The following is a 23,509-nucleotide window of genomic DNA, read 5'->3' on the forward strand; positions in this document are numbered from 1 at the left end:
GCAATTCTGCATCCTTGGCTCTACTGAACCAAATGCCAAAGTAAGTTTAATAGGCTGCTAAATGCCTACCTAAAGTTCTTTAATTACTCTAGGAATCCAGGTAAGGACCACAGAAAGACAGGAGAGACATCAAGTTGATGCAATCTGAAGCCACTCTCTGTACACCTCTCTGCAGCCTTTCTAGCTCCTGAGTCCATCCTCCGCAGACAACAAGGACTCCAAAGACCCCCTCCCCTCAGCACTGCAAGCTCCTCGAATTTCTCACCAGGGCCATCACAATGACCATGAAACTGATCTCCCGGCTACCCCTCTGTCATCCACAGAACTCTAGAATTGTTTTTAATATCCTATTTTAATTATTATTTAACTTTGATAATTAAATAATTTAACTTACTTTTTAATAATTAAATAATACTTAAATTTTAAAATAAATGATTTGATGATTCAGAAGACAAACCACAGACAAACCATAGCAATTTGGACCTATTTATTCACTGCAGAAACATACACACACACACACACAGAGACACCACACACATACACACAAACCCATATACATACACAAAAAAGCATATGCAGACATATAAAGACACAGATGCACAAGCAAGTGCACACAGATACACAAACACATACACAGAAACACACATGGAAACACACACAGACACCACACACATACACACAAACACATATACATATACAAAAAAGCACATACAGACATATAAACACACAGATGCACAAGCAAGTGCACACAGATACACAAACACATACACAGAAACACACACACACAGACACCACACACATACACACAAACACATATACATATACAAAAAAGCACATACAGACATATAAACACACAGATGCACAAGCAAGTGCACACAGATACACACACACAGAAACACACACACAGATACCACACACACACACAAACACATATACATATACTAAAAAGCACATACAGACATATAAACACAGAGATGTACAAGCAAGTGCACACAGATACACAAATACACATACACAGAAACACACGTGGAAACACACACCCAAACACACACACATAGACATACACAAATAACATACAAACACACACAGATGCACACAGAAACACACACAGAAATGCACATACACACATCCGAACACACATTTGCTGAATTAGTACATAGATGCATGAGATGTTTGCGGCTTTATATTCATTCATTCTTTTTTTTGCTGTTTATTTAACAGCCATAATATACACACTATGTGGTTAGCAATTTCAAGGATACCTTCTGTCTAACATTTACGGACAGTGATTAGAGTGGAACATGAGGCCCATGTACCTTATCAGGAACAGAAGTGCCAGCCCTTGTGTAAAATCATCCCCATCCTCTTCCCCTGGCACATGCGGGATGACATGGGAGACAAGTCTGAGTGTCCTCTGCTAGAGAGAATGCAGCAGTGTGCTCCTGCTCTTTCTCCCTCTGCTTTGCCTCGCTCTGTGAGGAACCTCATTCACACCTGTCTGCCTGGATACCCTTGTCCAAGCTTTGTCCTGCTCGATCCTAGATAGTTTTCCTGCCTCCCATTCCTGCCCCTGCCCCAGCTTAGGGAAGCAACACCTCGTGTATCTTCAGCTGTCAGAAGTTTGAATGTGGGAAACACCATTGAAGGTTCTGAATTGGGATGAGAGTGTGGGCCTGGTTTAGCAGTGCATTCTGGTGATGCCAGCGTGTGTGTGTTGTTTAGAAAGTGAGCATGAGCTGTGAATGGGCACATCCCCTGGTCTGGGGGAATCTTCTATCTGTGGGGAGGGCAGGGGTTTAAATGAAGGCCAGAATCATGCTCTGAAAATCTAGGCATACCAGGGAATAGGGCTCTGTCTCCTGTTGCCTGGGTCTAATGTGGTTGCTGGCTTAAAGGAAATCAATTAATGTTTGAAAAGTGGGTATAAACATCAGAGTTACTAAACAGATGGTTCGGCCAGGTGCAGTGGCTCATGCCTGTAATCCCAGCACCTTGGGAGGCCGAGATGGGCTGGTGGATCACCTGAGGTCAGGAGTTCGAGACCAGCCAGGCCAACATGGCAAAACCTTGCCTCTACTAAAACACAAAAATTAGCCTGGCATGGTAGCACATGCCTGTAATCCCAGCTTCTTGGAAGGATGAAGCAGGAGAATTGCTTGAACCCAGGAGACGAGGTTGCAGTGAGCCGAGATTGTGCCACTGCACTCCAGCCTGGGCAAGAGAGAGAGACCAAGTCTAAAAAAAATATGACCCAGATGGTCTATTGGGGGAAATGATTAGTAAACAGTCTTTTAGTCTTTTACAACATGCTGTATAAAGTATTATCACACACAGGATGGGCTTCAGAAAGATTGTGTTGGCTTGGCTGACTTCTGAAAGATGGGAAAGGGTTAGCCAGGCGAGAAAGGGAGGAATCGATATTGCTAGCATATGTAACGGTAAGCAGTCAAGAGCAATACATTGGTTATGGTTTATCTGGCTGTAAGTTACACAAATACAAATAATAGTCTGGTTTATTTTTGTGATTTAAATTCAAAGCAGGCAGTTTCGGAACACTGGATGAGAGAATCAGTGATGCTGGAGCTGATGCTTTTGTCTTTCTTTTGGCCTTTCCTTTTCGGCAGCTGCAATCCTGTCATTAAAACTACATTCACGAAAGAAATGAGAAGAGTGGACAGGGAGGGAATGAAAATATTGCTCTGTGGGAGGCATCGTTATTTTATTCCAGAAGAGATGGATCAAGCCCTCTAACCTGGTTGGAGAGCTAAGAATAGCCGCCATAGCTCTTGTTAGTAGACAGGGGCATGTGCCCTCCATGTGCTACAGGGAATGGGATGCAGTGACTTTTCATGTTTCCAGGGGCTAGGAGGGGCTTTCCGCCCTGGGATGAAAAGATCTCTGCCTTCCATGTTAACAAAGGAGATTTCTTAATTAGGAAGAAAGAAATGGGAAAAAATACTCTCAAAAAGACAAAGGACCACCTCAAAAAGGAATCCCACATATTGGGGACATCTGGTGATATGACGTGATTGAAATGAAAGATATGGCATGAGATGGGCTAAGAGATGCTAATGAGTTTGGAAATTTCCCATTACTCAAAGGATTCCCTTTTTTTTTGGAGAAGGAGTTTTGCTCTTGTTGTTCAAGCTGGAATGCAATGGCACGATCTCAGCTCACAGAAACCTCTGCCTCCTGGGTTCAAGTGATTCTCCTGCCTCAGCCTTACTGAGTATCTGGGATTACAGGCACATGCCACCACACCCAGCAATTTTTGTGTTTTTAGTAGACACTGGGTATCTCCGTGTTGGTGAGTCTGGTCTCGAACTCCTGACCTCAGGTGATCCATCCACCTCAGTCTCCCAATGTGCTGGGATTACAGCCATGAGCCACCGTGCCCAGCCTCATCTATTTTTAAAAAAACAAAAAATGATTTAAAGATAGCAATTGAAGTTTTAATTCACAATTAAAATATATAATGATGAACTATTTTAAATCAATAAAAGTTTAAGTTTATGTGTAAATATGTATCAAATACTAATCACAAAAGCACCTGTAGGTATTTGGAAAATGGTTTTGCATACATAGGAGTAACTGAAGCTTATGTATTCAGTTTACATACTGTATAAACTTTTTCAGTGCCTTGAGGTGTATTAATTAAGAAAATGACAAGATCAGGTTTACCTTTTACGTAACTCTGTGGCTGGAGAAAGTAGAGCTTGCAGTGATTAAACGAGTTAGAAAACTACTGTCTGAATCCAGGTAAGAGATAATAAGAGACATAAATAAAGTCATACGAAGACTTGTCAAGAAGGAAGAGTCGAGTGAGATTAGGAGCCCGTTTCTCCTGGAAGGCCTTGCTTGGGTAGCAGCAGTCACAATGCTTGATATGTGGCACAGAGTAGGCTCTCAATGAAGGAGGCTTTCTGATCACTCAATAATTAAAAGAACAGCAGAAATGGAACACCATGGTGGATTTGGTGGGGTAGGGGGAGCTTGGAGTCAGTTTTAGATAGCTTGATTTTGAGGTCCAAGTAGAGTTTCTAAATGGAAGTGCATGAAGAATGGATGCATCAATCAAGAACTTAGGAGAGAGACCTGTGTTGGGTAGATTTAGCATCTATCGGCATGACTTTGGAAGTCAGTGGTAAGAGACTGAGAAGGAGAACCATGGCAAAAGGAGCTCCAGAAAACCCTGTCATCATAAAATCTCAGGATTCAAGGAGGAGAAAGGTTCCATCACAGCTGCCAACTGAACAGAGCCAGTAGGCAAGGTACAGATTGGAATATTTCCTTTGGACTTAGTAACTTGAAGGTTATTGATGCCAGTGGCAAAAACAATTCCAGAGGAGTACATTGGCAGGAAGCCAGACTGGGAAATTCAAGATCCTTCCACCATCCACAGCAAGGGAACATTTTCATGTTAAGCAGGACGCCAGAACTTGGGTATAGGTAGGGCTTATCTGTGCATGGCCTAGGTAGGAATACAAGAAAATAAACATCACTGCCACAGGCAAAGTGGAGTGGGGAGGGTGGACGTAGAGGTGGAAGGAAGGGAGGAATACTGCACTTAAAGGAAGATCAGGCAGATAGACAATCCATCCTCCTCAAATAGACAGAAGACCCTAGTTCCAGGAAGAAACTTCTTGGACTTTTATGGAACTTGGAAGAACATGTTGGTTGCTGTTGACTTTAGTAGAATTAAGGATACACTCAAGTACTTATAAATTATATGTGGTTATTTTCTTTTTAATGAACCACATGACATCTGTTAAAACAGCATGAATTAACAAACACATTATATATATAATATGTTGCTTCAGTTATTTTTTATTTATTTAATTTTTTTTTTTTGAGACAGAGTTTCGCTCTTGTTACCCAGGATGGAGTGCAATGGCACGATCTCGGCTCACCGCAGCCTCTGCCTCCTGGGTTCAGGCAATTCTCTTGCCTCAGCCTCCTGAGTAGCTGGGATTACAGGCATGAGCCACCATGCCCAGCTAATTTTTTTTTGTATTTTTAGTAGAGACGGGGTTTCACCATGTTGACCAGGATGGTCTCGATCTCTTGACCTCGTGATCCACCCGCCTCGGCCTCCCAAAGTGCTGGGATTACTCTCTCAGGAAATCCTTAATAGAGTAAAACCACAGATAAGATTTTACTGGACAATAGCTTGTCCTTGTTCTCAATTCATTTCTGTGGTCTTTGTAAACTTTGTAGTTACTGAAAATTCGTTTCATTCTTTAAAAATATTATTGTGTCTGTTTTTAATTAAAATTGGCTCATCAGGTACACAGCATGGGTGTAAAAGTAATAGGGTCATTTTTCATCCTGGACTTCCTTAAACATGTGGATGGTTTTTGTCCTTAATTGTCCACCAGGGCTTACTGCATTCAGCTTATTATTTGTTTGGATTTCAGTTTTTCATATGAAATTGCTATCGGACAAACTAGGCGGATAGGAGGATTTTCTTTCTATGTAATTTAAGTCATAGCATTTTTATATAAATACCATCAAAGGATTGATAATGGTTTTTGTAATCCGTAAGAGACATTAAAATATTTTTGAAGTATTGTGATTTAGTATTTTCTTATTTATTTAACAAAGATAAATTTAACACCAGTGAGAAAAACTGTCAGCAAACAACTGCATTAACCCATCAAGGTCCTTCACATATATTGTCCTTTGGCTCAAGGTACAATTTCAGTATACAGTAAGACCCCCAGAAACTGTGGAGTATTAGAAAAGGCTGTCACAGTAGTTGTCACCCTTCCCTCAATATATACTGACTGTTCCACTCAATTATTGTCAAGTCTATTCTGCCAGGTATCTGTCTTTGTTTCAGATTGTTCTTTTTGTTCATCCTCTGTTAGTGAAACTATCCTCAGGACAGAGCTTCCTCAATTTCCAGAGCTGCCACAGTGCTCTGCCCACTGGAGCCACTGGGCTCAAGTTTGTAAATCTGGTGTGCAATCTTGGTATTTTCCTGATGCCAGCTTGCCTTCTGCAAAGCATCCATTCCACACCTTCTGTTCTTTTTGTAGATATTGGCCTCTAATTTGACAGAGAACATAGAGGTCTTCTAATTCCCAATATCTGCTGCCACCTGACTTCCCACGTCTTCTAATTTCCAATATCTGCTACCACCTGACTTCCCACCTCGTTGGGCTGTTTCTTTCTGCCTCTCCATAGTCAGAAGAGAGCATCCTTTCTTTCTGCCGTAGGTGCATGGCACTTCTTGCTTTCTCTCCTTTCTGCTGTGAGAACTGTCTCCCTCTTGGGCCTTCTCTCCATGGTGTCCTCATCAGTTCTGCACCAATGGGTGCCAAGCAGCCTCTGCACGGATTTAACCTAAAGCAGGGAGAAAGCAGGTTGGCCCCCTCTATCACAGCTGTCATCCTTAGATTGTGCTGTGTCCTCTTAGAATATTCTACCCTCTTTCTCTAACTGCTTATCCTGAGCGTGGAACAGTGGATCTGAGACTCTACTGAGCACAAGACATACTCAAGGGGCTTGTTCACATTTCTGAATCCATGCTTCCTTACTTGTATTCATTTGGTCTGCAGTAGAACCCAGATATCTGAATTTGTAACAAGATGACTCTGAGGCTGGGTGTATGGAAGTTTCTGAAAAATGTCATATGAGTGTATACATTCCCTGGCTCAACTTCAGCTTTCCCAAACATATTTCAGTCTTTCCCACTACTCCTGTTGGTGGATATTGACCAAATCTCTGCAATGCAGGGGATGTTGTAATTATGAGTCTTTATAACTGAGAATTCGCTGTCGACTCTTTGGTTCCACGAATGACATCTATTCACACTTCCTCTTCTCTCAGCTGCTGATATGGGGAGAAATATACAAACTTCTCTTCTGGATAGTGACATTTTCAAAATTTTGAGGTGCCTAAAAGTCATCCCTGTTCCACATGGGAGGTCTTGTCTTCTTGTATATAGAAGATTATAACATAGTCTATATACAGGAGTACTTCCTGTATACAGATGCCACCCTTTCTGCAGAAGATGAAGTTACATCTGGTTCCCTGGAGACAAAGGACAACCTCCTTCAGGAACTACAGCTTAATTCTCCCATGTGAACTACATAACAATTACATGGATTTTGCAGGAAACATTACAATACTCTCAGTCTTAGGAAGTTAATTTTGCTGTCTGTAAAGTCGAGCAAATTCTATTTGTTTATTCAATGTATTAACCCCAATCAAGTATGGAAAAAAGATAATCCTTTGAGGAACCCAATAGTTCAAAGAAAGAGAAACAAAACTCAGAAGATCTCAGGAATTTCACAGATTGACCCATGATAATGTGTTATCCTTTGGGAATATAAAAATGAAATCCAGCATTTTAAAATAAAATTTGATGAAAGATTTCCAAGTTAGATCTATTTTTATGCTCTGAGGGTAATCACTCTGAAAGCAACCATTTGTTTATTCAACTAAGTTCATTCAAACTAACACACTATAGGCTTACTCAGCTAAAGTAAAGAGAAAAGCCTCCCTGAATTTCACATTTATGCCGTATGTTAAATTAAAGTGTCTTTTGGTAATAGAGAAACCAGATTACCTAGAGTGAGGGTGAGGGCAGAAAGAAAGGAAACAAAATGATGACATTGTCAATGACCGAATCTTTTATACACATGAAACTCAGACTGCAAATCAAATGTCTGAACTAACTGGGCAGGCAGTTGCTCTGTTCACCTCCAAAAAACATGACGTAATTCACCTTCCCATCTGGGGGAGACCTGGTTTCTGAGCCAGATGGAAACCTAACTTCTGTGGTTGAGAAGCTGCAGGTTTCTGATAAGTATCACCTTTATAAGCATTTATTTTCTAATAAGCAAAACAGAGTTAAAAAGATATACCTTGCAATATTATCGTGGCTGAATAAAATACATTTACTTATAACTTTATTGGAAAATTAGGCTAAAAGTTAAATAGATGAACTTATAATTTTCCCCAAGATTTGATTATTTTGGAAGTTTGGAGAGAGAAACTCCCGTATACTGCTGTTTCTGTAGATGAAGAGCTTGCCACATCCCGCCTCAGGTACACCAGAGGTGTTGGGCTCACTGTACCTCTTGGGAATGCTTACATTTGGATAATTATTTTAGAACATATCTAATACATGTTTAAATCACCCTTCAGTGGAAGGCCAAGTTGTGCAGCCTTAAAACTATTGAAATAATGTGATCAGTGCTGAACAACTCGGCGTCATTCCCTGAGTGATGTTCAGGAGACACAAACATATACAAAAACCAACTCCTTCCAAAAGAGAGGAATCAAAGTCACAAATAAATTGCAATCCTTTCCTGAGGGGAAGCACCATGTGTTTATCCCAAGAAGGGAGTAGTTCCTCGTGAGGACAGCTGAGCAGTGGAGAAAGCAAGGCTGTGAAAGTCTACTATCTACAAACTCAAATACCTCAATTAAGGAAGTCAGTAACTAGAGATTTTTTTCTCAAAAATAATTCCATGAAAAATAGGCTTAAAAATAGGTAATCTACTAGTCCTGAACCAAAGCCAACTGGAAAACAATGGGTAGGCACTCACTGAATGAGTGGTCCTAGAGAAGGGCATCATAATCCTGGAACTCAATGCATTTGAAGAAAAAGCCAGGAATGGATATTTGGATCCATATCCATATCCAAGTAGGCTTCCTGTGAAGTCAGAGCAATGCTGGACTAAAAGTGGGGCTGCTCCCTTGAGGTTCAGCAAGTAAGCGCAACAGGGTCTTTGAGAGCTTGGCAATATCGATGAAGAATATCCAGGGGAAAGAAGGGAGTTGTTTCCTCTCCACTAGCAGAACGCAACCAGAGAAAGTCTTCAAGAGCAGGAGTTATCTCTGCTCTGGGCTGGGGGCTAGAAGAGTCAATGTTCATGGAGCAAGGATTTGGGGAAGGAGGTGTGTAAAGGAATTCCAGACAGCAAATCCAGCTGCCGAGACAGACACCTGAAAGAGACTGGCAGACCCAGAAAGTGTGGTTACAGTTGTGGAATAGAATCTGTGAGGGAGAAGAGGAAGATGGTATCAGAGATGCTCAGAAGCCAAGTAGGCTTAGCAGGGGTCTTGGGATGCATTCTGTAGGCAGAGTGTGCATCTAAAAACACTTGAGAAATGCTCATTACATGAGAAATGTGACCAACTGTAGGTATGTAGAACAAAACGTGGTGGCTCCACTGTCCCCAAGACTCTCCCTGGATCTCTCAGGGAACATTCTGGAAGCCCCATATCATACTCTGGGATCCAACTGCATTGATTCATCTCAGTTCCTATAGTAAGAAAAAAAAACCAGAAACATATTTGGGATTTCAGGGACCAAGGCCTTGAGATTCCTGATGGAAAACGGTGTATAAGGCAGGTTTTACTCATAATGCATGGATGCCACAGCTAGCAGTGTGTCCTCCAACCTTACCTGAAATCTTTGCTGGAATTTTCAAGCACAAGCATACATCTCCAGGGGTTTCAAATGTTTCTGAGCAAGGGAAAGATCAGCCAAGCTTTAGTGGAAAAAGTCAGATCTATAACACAAAGTAGAGAGTCACAAAATGGCCCTAATTATGTCTTTGGTTATCTAGTGTCAAGGGACTCCCTCCGTCTTGTGCAGCTCACCTTAGAAAAATAGGAGTAAAAATCAGTAAAAATCAACTTACTGGAATCCAATCAGCATAATTAAATTAGCATCCGTCCTTCAGACTCCAGCTAAGGGTGGCTGGTGTGAAAGGAAACAAGGGATTTATAAGAAAAAAAGAGTTTGAAAGCCCAGAGATTTATGAATCATTTCCAACCTGTAGGATGATATTTCTAAGGCACAAAATAGTTCACTCTCAAAAATTATTAACAGAGCACCAGGAGAGAACAAATCATTTATAAGAAAGACCATAATTTTTACATAACATTTTTTGTACTTTCCCGAAAAAACCTATTTGTGAAAATTAAAAATTAAAGTATCTAAACATTGCTAAATAAATAATGAAAGCTTCTGTCAGCTTTCCTTTCTGGATTTTTGTTCTTATTTTTAAAAGATGAAGCAGAAGAGACATGTCTTTGATCTATGAGAAACTTTGGTATTCTCCGGGCACAACTCCCATGTTTTTGTCTTTTTCTCATCACCAACAATTATTTTGCTCTCTCTTTTTTTTTTTTTTTTTTTTTAGAAAAAGTCTTGACTTTTGGAGGTGTTCTCTCATTTGTGTTTTCTCTGTTTCTGCACTAAGATTTCTTTTACTTAGACCTATCCAGTTCTCATGAATGCAAGTGAAGTTAAAATACTTACAGAAGGGCCGGGCGCAGTGGCTCAAGCCTGTAATCCCAGCACTTTGGGAGGCCGAGGTGGGTGGATCACGAGGTCAAGATATCGACACCATCCTGGTCAACATGGTGAAACCCTGTCTCTACTAAAAATACAAAAAAATTAGCTGGGCGTGGTGGCGCGTGCCTGTAATCCCAGCTACTCAGGAGGCTGAGGCAGGAGAATTGCCTGAACCCAGGAGGCGGAGGTTGCAGTGAGCCGAGATCAAGCCATTGCACTCCAGCCTGGGTAGCAAGAGCGAAACTCCGTCTCAAAAAAAAAAAAAAAGGAAAAGAAAAGGAAATACTTACAGAAGAATTAGAAGCAACTTGTCATGTCAGGGCTTTCTCTTAAGGTACAGTCTGTACAATTCTTGGAGGATAATGGCTTCAGATTTTCTAGAAAATAAACTTAATGAAAATAAGATAAAATGTTTAAAGTCTTATAGAAAAGTCTCAGCCACTCCAGTAGGTCTGTCACAAATGAGGGTGCACTGCACCCCCCACACTGTGCTGTGGGAATCTGAGGTTGTCAGGGAGCTGGAAAGCTTCACATGATTGGCACTTGCTTGCCAGGCAAGGGGTGCTAATTCTGGAGGCACTGCTGTCAGCGTGAGCCTGAGCCCCAGGCACCGCCTCAGCTTTTCCGGAGAACATCCCATATTTCTGGTGCTCATTATGCCCTGATGTGCTCTGCTCTAAAATTATGCGTCACGCTACACCTTCCCAATACTTTATTCTCTCAACTATTTCTCCACCCTTCCCCAGCAGTGGCTCTAACATGAGAAACAGTGCCTAGAAATGGCATTTATGAGTGACTGACGCTGAATAACTATGACATTGAGTTCCCTTTTGTGTGGTCTGTGTTGAGGACGCAGCTGCTTGGGAATAGTGCAGAAAGCAGGTGGGCATTGTATTTTAAGCTCCTGGTACCCTGTTGGCTTGCAGACCCCTACTTTCTCCTACCTCGTGCACTTTGAAAACTCCCCATGCACTCTGGTGAGCGGGGCTCTCCTCCCTCCAGGATGGGCCATGCAGGAGCCCACAAACACCAGCAGTGTTTGATGTCAGCTAGTTTGTTTTCAGCTGCACATTCAGCCAATTCAAATGGCTTAAGAATTAAAGACATTTACTAATGCACACCAAATAGGCAGTAGGTTGACCATTTCAGTGGCCAGATAAGGTCAGGAGGAATTTCGGCCTCCTCCATGATTCTGTTCCTTGATTCTCCTCTGTCTCTGGTCTCTGTCGTCAGACTCATACTCTCACGATGCCACATGACGGAGGATGCTCCATGCATCCCCACTTCTCACTATGACAATGAAATACTCTCCTGGCACATTTTGGAAGAATGAATAAACCTCTCCAAGAAGCCACCCCGAGACTGGAGCTGGGGAGGACCATCTGGCCATGGAGCCCGCCTGGAACAAAGGAAGAAAGGATAGGCTGTCTGCAGGGTGGGTCACCAGCAGGGACAAAACCACTTCATCCTGTCTCTGAAAACGGAGCCCTATCTGTTTCCAGGGTTTAGCTGTTAATTACTGTGCAGTCATTACTGTTCTGGGGGAAAACCACAAAATTTCCTGGATTGAAAAGTTCTTGGAGTTGCTCTCTCTCTTCTATGCTCCCTGACTGTTTTTGTAGATGGACCTTGGTGTTGCGATGGGATTCTTTGTGTTACTGACTGACTGTCTTAGTCCTTTTGGGCTACTGTAACAAAATTATCCCAGACTGGGGGCTTACAAACAATAGAAACATTTTTCTTCCAGTTCCAAGGTTGGAAGTCCAACCTCAAGGTGCCGGCAGATTCGGAGTATGGTGAAGGCCCATCTCTGTTTCCTAGTGCAGGCTTCCTGGTTCCCTGTCTTCTCCTGCGTCCTCACGTGGCTGAAGGGTAAGAGGGCTCCCTGGGTCTCTTTTATAAGGGCACTGATCCCATTCATGAGGCCTCCACCCTTAGGACCTGACTACCTTTGGAAGTTCCACCTCCTAACACCAGCACCCTGGGAGTGAGGATTTCAGCCCCTGAGTTTGAGTGGACACAAGCATCCAGTCTGTGGCATTCACTAAACCTGTGCAAATAAGAGGCTGACGGGTCCAGCCTGCAGCAGGAGCCGGAGCCAGTGTGCTCAGGGTTTCACCCTGCTCTCCCTCTGCAGGAGCGGACCCTCTCCCTTTCCTGCCACCCCCTCTCATTAGCTTCTGGGGTCTTCTTTATTTCCTGTGGAGCCATGAGTGTCTTGTGACATCCCCAGGGAGCAATGTGGGTTGTCTGCCTGGATGGGGACCTCACACAATTCCAGAGCAGAGGCAGGCAGCAGCCCTGCCATGGTCACCCGTGGAAGCAGCGGCTGAGATGTGAGGCAAGTCCCTCCCAGACCCAGGCAGGGTGGGTGACCCAGGCAGCCTGGCTGAGGTGGTGGGGATCGAAGGCCACCCCATCCTGGTGCTTACCTTTCCCAATGCCCATGCCGCCATGTCCCTCCTTCCTGTGTGCAGAGCCAAGGCCCGTCTCCTGGGCCCTCTGTCCCCTTTGTTCTCATCCACCTCTGCCTCCATCTCACTCCTGCTACAAACCCAAGAGCTCTTCAGCCACTGGGTGCGGTAAGTAGCTCCACACTCCCACTTATTTGTCTATGCCTAGAATCATCTCTTATTCCTGAAATCTTTTGAAAAATCCAGTCATGAAGACCATCTTCCTTTTCTTTTTCCTTTTCTTAGTGAGGTCTCAGATTATCGTCCATGGCTGTGAACACAGAGGAGCGAAGCTGTTGGAGGTGGTGGGAGTGGTTGAGGACAAGACCACCAGATGACATTGTGCGGGTTTGCTTAGGCTGTTACCACAAAGCGACACAAACTGGGAAGCTCCAAACCACACAAACTCATCATCTCATGGGTCTGGAGGCTACAAGTCTGAAGTCAAGGCGTCGGCTGGGCCATGCTCTCAGAAGGCGGGTATCCTTCTCTGCCTCTTCCGGCTTCTGGTGGCAGTGGCCCGCACCAGTCCCGGGGCATCGCAGCTGTGGCCACTCTGATCCCAGCCCCCATGGCATTGTTCCTGTGTGTCTGTGTCTTCACGTGGCTGGTTTTTTCTGAGGACACCAGCCATATTAGGTTAGCACCCTACCTAAACCCTGCAGTGTGACCTCGTCTTCAGTGATGATATCTGCAATGACCCTATTTCCCTAACACGGTCACATTCCGACTCCATCGTATCACTTTTGTGGGACACAATTCAATCCAAAACATCGATGAGAACAAAACAGAAACTATGCCTTAACTCTTCTCTCTGCCACACTCCCCTTCCTTCAGACTGCCTTGGGTCAGTCCCTCCCCTAACCCAAGGTGAAGGACAAAATGTAGGAGCCAGGCGTCACCTGGCAGGCACCTGCTCCAGTGAGTGGCTGCATTCTGGGCTCACAGCTGGGGAGGGGCCTTCCACCTGGGCCCTGGGCCGTCCTACTGGGTGGGCTTTCCAGAGCTTCATCTGCAGCAAGCCCATTCTCTTTCTTGCCTGTACTTTATCACATTTTTGCTTACATCACCAGTCCTCCATTCATTCTCCCTGCCATATGTCTCCACGGCATTTCTGTGAAATGTATTTTACAAGGAACTGTCATTCATTACTATATTTTGCAACATATATATGTTTGTGCGTGTGTGTTCATATACATATATGTATACACACGCATGCACAAGCACACACACAAACATATATGTTGCAAAATATATACATATATATGTAAATATATATATGTGTGTATATATATATGTGTGTGTGTGTGTATGTGTATATATATATATATATATATATATATATATATATATACTCAATCACTCCCTTTTCTTAAAGTGAAGGAACATTGCTTATAAATGCAGGGAACAGTAAAATTCTTTTCATCAACAAAACAGAGAATGTTGTGATTTAGAGGTCCTCAGTGAATGATGCTTCCTGATGGAGCAGGAAGAGAAGGCTATATAGAGTGTGTGTGTGTGTGTGTGTGTGTGTGTATTTATGTGTGTTCATATGTGTTTTAATTACAGAGAACAAGCTATTTTTTTACTTCAAGATTTCTGGGGAGTATAAGAGGCACTCACTCCCATTTGCCAAGGTAACACTGAAGAGGTTACACAAAGTAGCTTTGAGTTAGAGGGACACTGAGCCAGCAGGAGCTGCAGGAGCCCAAAGCCTCTGAGGGTGTGTAGAGAGGTGGGGGCCGCTGGCCAGAAAGGAATGGACTGGAATACACACACCCTCTCACCTCAGGCTTCCTGGGCCTCACCTTCCTCAGCTGTCATGAGTAGACCCAGCACTGCCTGAGGCCATAGTAAGGGGCAGGGGTAGCCTACTCTCGCCTATCATGGCGGTTAGCACATAGCAGATACTCCTTAATTTCTAGGTGTTATTTCATTGAAGATAATATTTGTCTGGATTGAAATGTAGTGACGTGTGGGGATGAACTGTGGAGGCAATTTTAAGACTGTTTTTCAGCTCATATAAATCCACAGAATTGATATTATAGCAGGTATTATACTGCTGAATGTTATACTCTAGTATGCTACACTAGATGCTTTGCCACTTATTTCTGTTATTGGATAATAGTATTTTCTTTGCCCAAATCACATGTGTTGTCATCTAAACTCATTTGTTGTTGTTTTGGTTTGGTTTGGGGTTTTTTTTTGAGAGAGGGTTTCGCTCTTGTTGCCCAGGCTGGGGTGCAATGGTGCAATCTTGGCTCACTGCAATCTGCCTTCCAGGTTCAAGAGATTTTCTAGCCTCAGCCTCCTGACTATCTGGGATTACAGATGCCCACCACCAAGTCCAGCTGTTTTTTTGTATTTTTAGTAGAGATGGAGTTTTGCCATTTTGGCCAGGCTGGTCTCAAACCCATGATCTCAGGTGATCTACCTGCTGCAGCCTCCCAAAGTGCTTGGATTACAGCTGTGAGCCACTATGTCTCACCATAAACTCATTTTTTTTTTTTTCTCATTCTTAAGCACATTGGAAAACTAGCCATATTAATGATATAAAAGTACCTTCCCTTTTGCACAACTTGTATTTTTTTCTTATAGGGACTGCCTTGAGGTCCTAAAGAATTTGCTTCTATGGAAGCTCCATGTGTTTGGATGCTTTTGCCCAAAATGCATTTGCATGGTCCCACATGACAAGCTTGCAGAGGAACACTCAGAAGATAAAATAGGTGCCCTATATTTTCTACTTTAGTACCACTTAAAGGTTAGTGTACAAAGATTTGAGCAACACATGCTCTTTTTTCTAACACATTCACTGTAGTGGGCAGAATTACAAGATGGCCTCAGGGTTCCCACCCCTACCATCCACTCCCTATAAAATCCCCTTCCCTGGATCCAGGCAGAATGTGTGAGCAGAGTGAAATATCACTCCTGGTAACTTTAAGTTAATCGAAAGAGTGGGTATGCGTCACAGAGGAGTCTTTAAAGAAGGGATGTCCAATCTTTTGGCTTGCTTGGGCCACACTGAAAGAAGAATTGTCTTGGGCCACACATAAAATACACAAACACTAACAATGCGTGATGAGCTTAAAAAATGCAAAAAGCCTCAGAATGTTTTGTGTAAGTTTACGAATTTCTGTTGGACCACGATCAAAGGTGTCTGGGCCGAATGCATTCTGTGGGCCACGGGTTGGACAAGGTTTCTTTAAAGAGGTAGACAGACTGGAAATGTGCAGACTCAAGGAAAGCCCTCTTGAGGGTCTTGAGTTAGGACTTAAGCCTCTAGGGCCAGCAAGAAAGTGGGGACCTCAGTCCTACAGCCGCAAGGAACTGAATTGTGTCAGCCACCTGCATGAGCTTCAGAGAGGACCCTGAACTCTAGAGCCCTGCTGGACATCTTGATTTTAGCCCAGTGAGACACAGCTCAGGACCCAGTTAACCTTGGCCTGAATTTCTGACTCTCAGAAGCTATGAGAAAATAAATGTGTGAATTGTTCATCTCATCTGCTAAGTTTGATAAGCATAGATAAACAACAGGGGCAAAACAATTTTCTCGCAACAGTGACTGAGGATTTGTGCCTTAAAGTTCTCCAAGATTTCTGAGCCCCGAATTTAAATGAATCTAAGGCTCTGCTTACCTATCTGATAATTCTTAATGGATAATCGTATTTGACTGTCCTTCCTCTCACAGCCTAGGGAGGGCTATGGAAATGGGAGGTTTTACATATTTTGTTTATTTCCATCCATGAATAGATTTTGGTTTAGGTTGCCAAAGCCTGGAATACAGGCACCTCAGCACTTGAGAACTTAAAAGTTGGTGGATTTTTTTACAACTTGAAAATGCAAGGTTTCAGATGAAAACACTTATGTCCAAATTACATCCTTGAAGTTCAAGATAAAGGTGATTACAATCAATTCATGGAAAAATCTAACGGTGCACTGCCTTTGACAAAAATCACTCCATGCTTCGGGTCTTGTTAGCACTAATGAATACTCCTGGCAGAAAAAAAAAAGCCTGCATTGATGGTGCTCACATTTAAGACTGATTTCTCAAAAAGGCTTTGCACCTTTAAAGGGATTTTCAGAAATGAGCCACACGCTTTTCTTTGAAATGGGTAATTGGTCATTAGCTGATGATCTCGCTCACTGTTATTTCATAGGCCACTGTTATTTCAAAGGTTCTCAACATTAGAAAAGTTCAAATTGCCAGGAGCATGCATAAACAGTGGAGGCTGGGTCTGGTACAAAGGCACTCATTCGGAAATTTTCTCTGACCCTACACTATATGTCTGAGCTGTTGTTGCAGGAAAAAAATCCATACCTAAAATTGGATTCCTTCAGTTGTCTATATGTCTCGTATACTTTAGTATTGTGGTCATAACCCTGGTAACCACAGCATTGCTCAGGGAATAAAATCAGGTCAGTCAAAGGCTAAGCCAACACTGAACACAAATAATAATGAGCATAACGTTTGACATATGTTTTCAAATTGTCTCTAAAATTAGGACTATAACCTGCGTATTTTTCTATTAGCTAACCAAGTTTCCTGATAAATAAATAAACAAGAAGAAAAGTGGGAAAATAAGAAGCTCTTCTATATATGTATCTACTCATAAAAATCCTGATTAGCAAACATGGAAATAATAAGTTACCATTATATTTCTGTTCACTGTTTTGAAATGATTTCTTATTACTGTTCTATTCAATAATTTTATTATATTTTCATATTTTCCCCCCAATTCTTTATTGAAAGGACTTTAAAATCTACAGAGCAATTAAAAGACCAGTGAAAACAAGAGCAGAGGCTGCTTGCGAATGGCCGTGAGATCACACAGCCTTTGTTGTCGAACTAGAGGATGGCAGTAGAGAGAAGCTTGCCAAGGTCAGGGGAATAGTTCATCAAGAACCCTCAGGAAAGCCTGTAGAAAGCAGATAGTTAATGTCAGGGGAGTAGAAAAGGAGAAATGCAATTTTAAAAAGTTTTTCTTTGTTTCTTAGTACTTAGTACTGGATGGGGAAATTCCAAGAGGTATAAGAGAATGCACCACAGTCATCTGCTCCCAGGGAAAGAACTGTTTTAAGGGCATAGAAACCCACCAAGGACCCATCTCTGGACTCCATTCTCTTCAGGGGCAAGTATACCATCTAACGTGGGTACAGCTCTGAAAAGCTAATTCCTCATCATTTGGATTGCTTCTTAAGCCCATGTTGTATTTTATTTTATTTTATTTTAGAGGTAGAGTTTTGCTCTTGTTGCCTGGGCTGGAGTACAGTGGCACAATCTCAGCTCACCACAAACTCTGCCTCCTGAGTTCAAGTGATTCTCCTGCCTCTGCCTCCCAAGTAGCTGGAATTACAGGCATGCACCACCATACCCAGCTAATGTTGTATTCTAAGTAGAAACAGGGTTTCTCCATGTTGTTCAGGCTAGTCTCGAACTCCCAACCTAAGGTGATCTGCTTGCCTCGGCCTCCCAAAGTCCTGGGATTACAGGGATGAGCCCGCACATGTTGTCTTTTAAATTACTCAGGGAGTAAAATTCTATAGGAACTGAAGGTACTATGGCTGTTCTTTAACCAGTAATTTTGGGAAGATAAATCTAAAAAAAATTAAAGTCAAAACCAAACCAAACCACAACTGACCATCAGCTAGAAGCTGTTCATTAAAGCTATTAATTAGGTCTATTAATTAGATCTTGTGTCAAAGAGCAGATATTAAAATTCAGGCCTGAGTGGGAGATGGAGCGTTTCCCTTTGTTTCAAAGGCATTACAGAAAAGTCCCTAGAGCCTGTGTATAATTGCGACATTAATTCAGCTTATCAGAGGCCACTGGAAACATGGCACTTGCTTTACTAACAATTCAAAGGATTCTGGCACTTTACTTGGTATTAATTGGCTTGAACTGGCCCAATGCATCTGGCTATCACAACCTACCGTGTTATTCTTCCAGGGGATCACTCTCGCCATATGGACCATTGTGTAGGCTACATGCTGGGTTTGGGGAGTCTGGATTTCTAAATTGATCCAATATTGAGTACAGTTGCTTATCGAAATATAACAAATCTCGCTGTTCTAAAGCTGAGCACCCTCTCTGGTAAGAAGCAAAGTCACTAAAGGGATAAAAACCACAGAACTTCAGACCATCATCATTTCATGTGGTAAGAAAGAACGGCATTAAATTTAAGCCTAGATTGAGAGGTAAAATTTTAAGGCATATGTTTATTTGCAAAATTGAGCACTCTGTTGGCATAAACAATAATGTGAATGCAGCAATGGTCCCTTTATGGCCTTAAAAATTATATTCTGTGTTATTAACAAAAACAAAAGAGATTGAGAAAGGGAAAGATTGAAAACGGGAGAGGAAAATTGGAGTACACTAAGCGTGCTGAGGGGATTTTACACAAACAAGGAATATCAGGAGGGCCTTTCTAGATGATGATCTTTACAAGAGAAAATGTTTGCTTTAAGAGCATGAATGTCATACTGAGAGCAGATGTTACTGTTTATCTATGTTCTACTATCACAAGGTTTTAGGATCCTCTGCTGCAAAACAGTGTTCTCTCTAAGTGGGTTTTAATTGTTACCAGTAATGAGCATTGTAACCTCACCTCTTCACAGAATGCTTAATCAAACAATCTGCCAGACAAAGACATTCAACACGCATTCAGGATGCAAAGACGGGGCGTGTTTCTCATTTCAAGTCAAGTGGAGAAAGAAGTGTCAGGTGAGGATATGACAGGGGAGGACGTGGTGTGTATGGTGAGGTAGGTCTGCATTTGTTGGAAGACTAATCCAAGGTAGGTTTGGGGCCGCGATGCAATCTCATTTGTAATCTGATTTCATTTTCACTCCAGCCTGTTGAGGCAGGCACTAATGGCTCCAATGCAAAGCCTAGGAAACCGAAGTGGAAGGAAGGTAAGAACGTGCTCAGTGTCACACAGCTAAGGCCAGTTCCATCTGCTGTCAGAAAAAAAAAACTAGACAGGTGCAGCCACTTTTCACAAACTCCAAGTGTTCTTTGTAGCCAGTGAGTCCCATTATCTAATTATCTGACAGAGGGAATTGCTTTGAGTCAGCTATTCTAAAACAAAGTTGTCCTTTTTGGTAGATATTCTTGAAACTTAAACAGACATGTCACCAAGAGCAGGCCAGCCACTGCCACCAGCTCACTGGTGACACTTGAGGTTGTCAGTGAGGCACGTGCTTACCATTTGGTGTTCTGCATTTGTTTTACTGAGAGTTTTGGGGGGCTAAGATGGGATTGGGCATACTCGCTTTGAAAGAATATTCTAAACCTAATCTTTAAGGTCTTTGTTTTCGGCAAATATGTTGACACTGCCACCCTGCAGGTTTTTCATTTGTTCCAGCAGTCCCAGAATGCACCACTATGTGCCTATCCATGGGAATGTGTAGGGATGAGACACATTTTGCTGTTGTTTATTTTTTTGAGACAGAGTCTCACTCTGTGTCCCAGGCTGGAGTGCAGTGGTGAGACCTTAGCTCACTGCAACCTCTGCCTCCCAGGTTCAAGCAATTCTTCTGCCTCTGTCTCCTGAGTAGTTGGGATTACAGGTGCATGCCACCACACCCAGCTAATTTTGGTATTTTTTTTTTTAGTAGAGACCTGGTTTCACCATGTTGGTCAGGCTTGTCTCGAACTCCTGACCTCATGATCTGTCCACTTCGGCCTCCCAAAGTGCTGGGATCACAGACATGAGCCACCATGCCCAGCCCAAGACACACTTTTTATCATGTCATGTGCATCCCTGCATGGCGGGTTGGAGTGTCACAGAAAGCACACTGACAGGGGTGACACCTAAAGTTAAAGATGGCAGGCAAATGAGCAAAGAAGCTGAACAGAAACGGAGTAAGTTGAAAACAGGCCTCACAATCACAGGAAATAGACGGGTCAGTGGGAAAATGTTTAATGTTAACATATATAAATTATGTTGATATTTGCATATCTGAATTTTCTCCTGAGAAGTCCAGAGCTTATGTTAGACTCCCAAAGTGCTCCAAGATAGTCCAAGAGAAAAAAGAAAGAAGAAAAGACAAATTGGCTGCTATAATGGATAGAGAAAAGAATTAGAGCAGGCAGGGAGGAAATCTCCAGAGAGAGAACAAGGAGCAAAGGGCCCTAGAAGGAAGAAGGCTCTGAGAGAAGAGGCAATGGCAGCCTTGAGGTACAGGACCCAGGACCAGGAGACTGTGGGCCAACTGACTTGAGAGGCATGTCCACGTCCTCCACAGTGATTTCAGCACAGGATCTGAGGGACTGTGCTGCTGTTATTCTAACGACTGTATATGTGTTAACACATTTACTACTCCGAAGACTTTCCGACATGGGTTTGCTTAGCATCTCACCTTGGAGAGACTGAGCAAGGAGCAGGCTCCAGCAGCAGCAGACAGGAGAGCAGGAGTATGAGCCTGCCTCCAGCCTCAGCCACAAGCCTGACACTGCCTTACAGGCACTGGATTGAAGTCACAGTTGCCGGTGACTTTTTCGGCCCCTCCTCCTCACAGAGATCTCCGGTTCTGTGATTTCTTGGCTATGCAGACAGGGAGTCTGTCATTTGAATCCTTACTTGATTCCTGTTCCCCAGGCAGCCTGCATTTCAGCTGCACTTGGTCTAATTGATTATTGCTTTTTCTGTCTTCTTCTTCTTTCCTGGGGCCCCTCGTGGCCCAGCAGGGGGCAGTATTTGCAGCCACCATTAGCCAGGGGGATGCTCTTTTCCTTCTCTTTGCCAACTAATGATTCCATTCCATTCTCATGGGTAACCTCCGTAGGCTGCACCTAGATGCTTCTTAAGCGGTTTTTGGGTTGCGAAAGCTATTCCATTTAGCTGAGGGGCCGGGTCTCTCCTCGGTGACAGAGACGTGAGCTTGTACAACACAAATGGCCCTGACACCTGTGCCCACCACGTTCCATTCCTCTTGCTCTCAGCTCTAGCTGTATATAGAGCTAATCTAAAATTATTGGAATTAAAAGAGACATTAGCGATCTGTTATTTGTAGTTGAGGGAAGTGCTTGCTGGAGAGCATGTGTTTTGACACAGCTCATATGTAATCTGTAGCAGAGTTTTGACCAGAATTCAGACTTCCCATTGAAACTGCACCAATCCCTTCCTTGTGGTCAAACCACTGTGCCCAAAGAACATCACTTTGGGGCCGCATGTGAGGATAAGCCCCTCGACATCACCAGGTACCTGTAAAGACTGAATCCAGGCTGGGGACAGCTCTGGGGGTGAGCTGACACCTAAAATGCAATCTGGGGAGTAAACAAGACAAGAAAAGTCTCCATGGAATCAACAAGCAGCACTGAGAGCCAAGGTCATAACCTGGGAAGACATTTTCTGCTGTGAAAAGATGGAGAAGTCAGTCAAAGAAGAAATGAAGAATAGTGAGAGTAGGAAGGTAGAGAGAGAAATGAGGAAGACGGTCCAGTGGAATTAAAATACACAAGTGCTTGGTCTCCTGGCACATCACTTGAGGCAGACCCGGGCAGGAGTCCCTGGGCAGCAGAGCCAGTTGATGGGGACAAGTTGTGTGGGTCACTTACATTCCAGACTCTGCACAGTCCTGGCTCAATTGGATTAAGAGTTTCAGTGCAATAATGAAGTGACTTGGGGGGCGGGTAGTGGGGGGAGAGGATCTGCCTTTCTTTAGAGCTGCAAGGGCTGCCAGAGTCATGGTAGGGCTGGCATGAATCACGGGGCAGTGAGCTACAGAGGGCATCTGAATAGTCACCTACACAAGGAGCTCGGCCAGGAACATCGACGGAGAATCAGACACAATGGCTTTAGGGCATAATGGGAAAAATATCTAATTGCTCTGTGATCATTTGCAGCCTGCTGTAAATATGCAATGCCTCAAGAAAAATAAAATCAAGCACATCAAGTGCCAATGTTGTCTCCTACATGGCTTATTCTCTCTGAGATATGATACACTGCAAGCAATACATCAGTCTCATTTCCATTATCTCTGCCCCTATTTGGAATGTAGAAACAAGATTTGGTGGGCATGACTCTCTCCACTTCCATGATGCACTAACAAAATGCAATTTGAAATCCCCACCTCTCACCATCTCTCCTCGCCTAGTTGTGATTTCAGGGTTCTTTCCTTTTTCCAATTAATGGTGCAGTCACTAATACCTTGCAGTCACATATACTTGCCATGACCTCTCAGGGATTATTTTTTCCTTTTTCATTTAATTGACTATGATGAAAAACCACATATGCTAAAATCAAGTGTTGGCAAGGGCAAAGTGAAAAAGCTTTTATTCCACCTCTTGAAATATACTTCAATTGTGCTGTGTAATACTGCATAATCATCTCCTTGGTGACAGTTAGCTAACAAAGTTGTTTCGTGATCTTTAAATCTGTTTTTCAAGACCCATGAACCATAACTGGGTAATTGTCCACCCTGCATAATCAGCATGGTAATTGTTGCAGGGAAATAAACACAGAATTACAATACATCAGGGTTACCTGAATGTGGGTTTGCCCAAGGCCAGTAAACAAACAGAATCTCCAGAGAGATTATTTTTGCACAACCTCTTTGTAAAATCTTACCCTTACAATGCAACTCTTTTTAGTATTGTCAAACTTTATGACTTGTTCATAGTTTTGAAAACTGTGTATGTAACAAAAAAATTTTACATATGTTATTTGATTCTCACTACAAGAGACTGAGGTGGATATGAACCTATTATCACTGACATTTTAGAGATGAGACA

Source organism: Callithrix jacchus, chromosome 11 (genome assembly GCF_049354715.1).
Source record: "Callithrix jacchus isolate 240 chromosome 11, calJac240_pri, whole genome shotgun sequence".
In the NCBI taxonomy this organism is placed as follows: domain Eukaryota; kingdom Metazoa; phylum Chordata; class Mammalia; order Primates; family Cebidae; genus Callithrix; species Callithrix jacchus.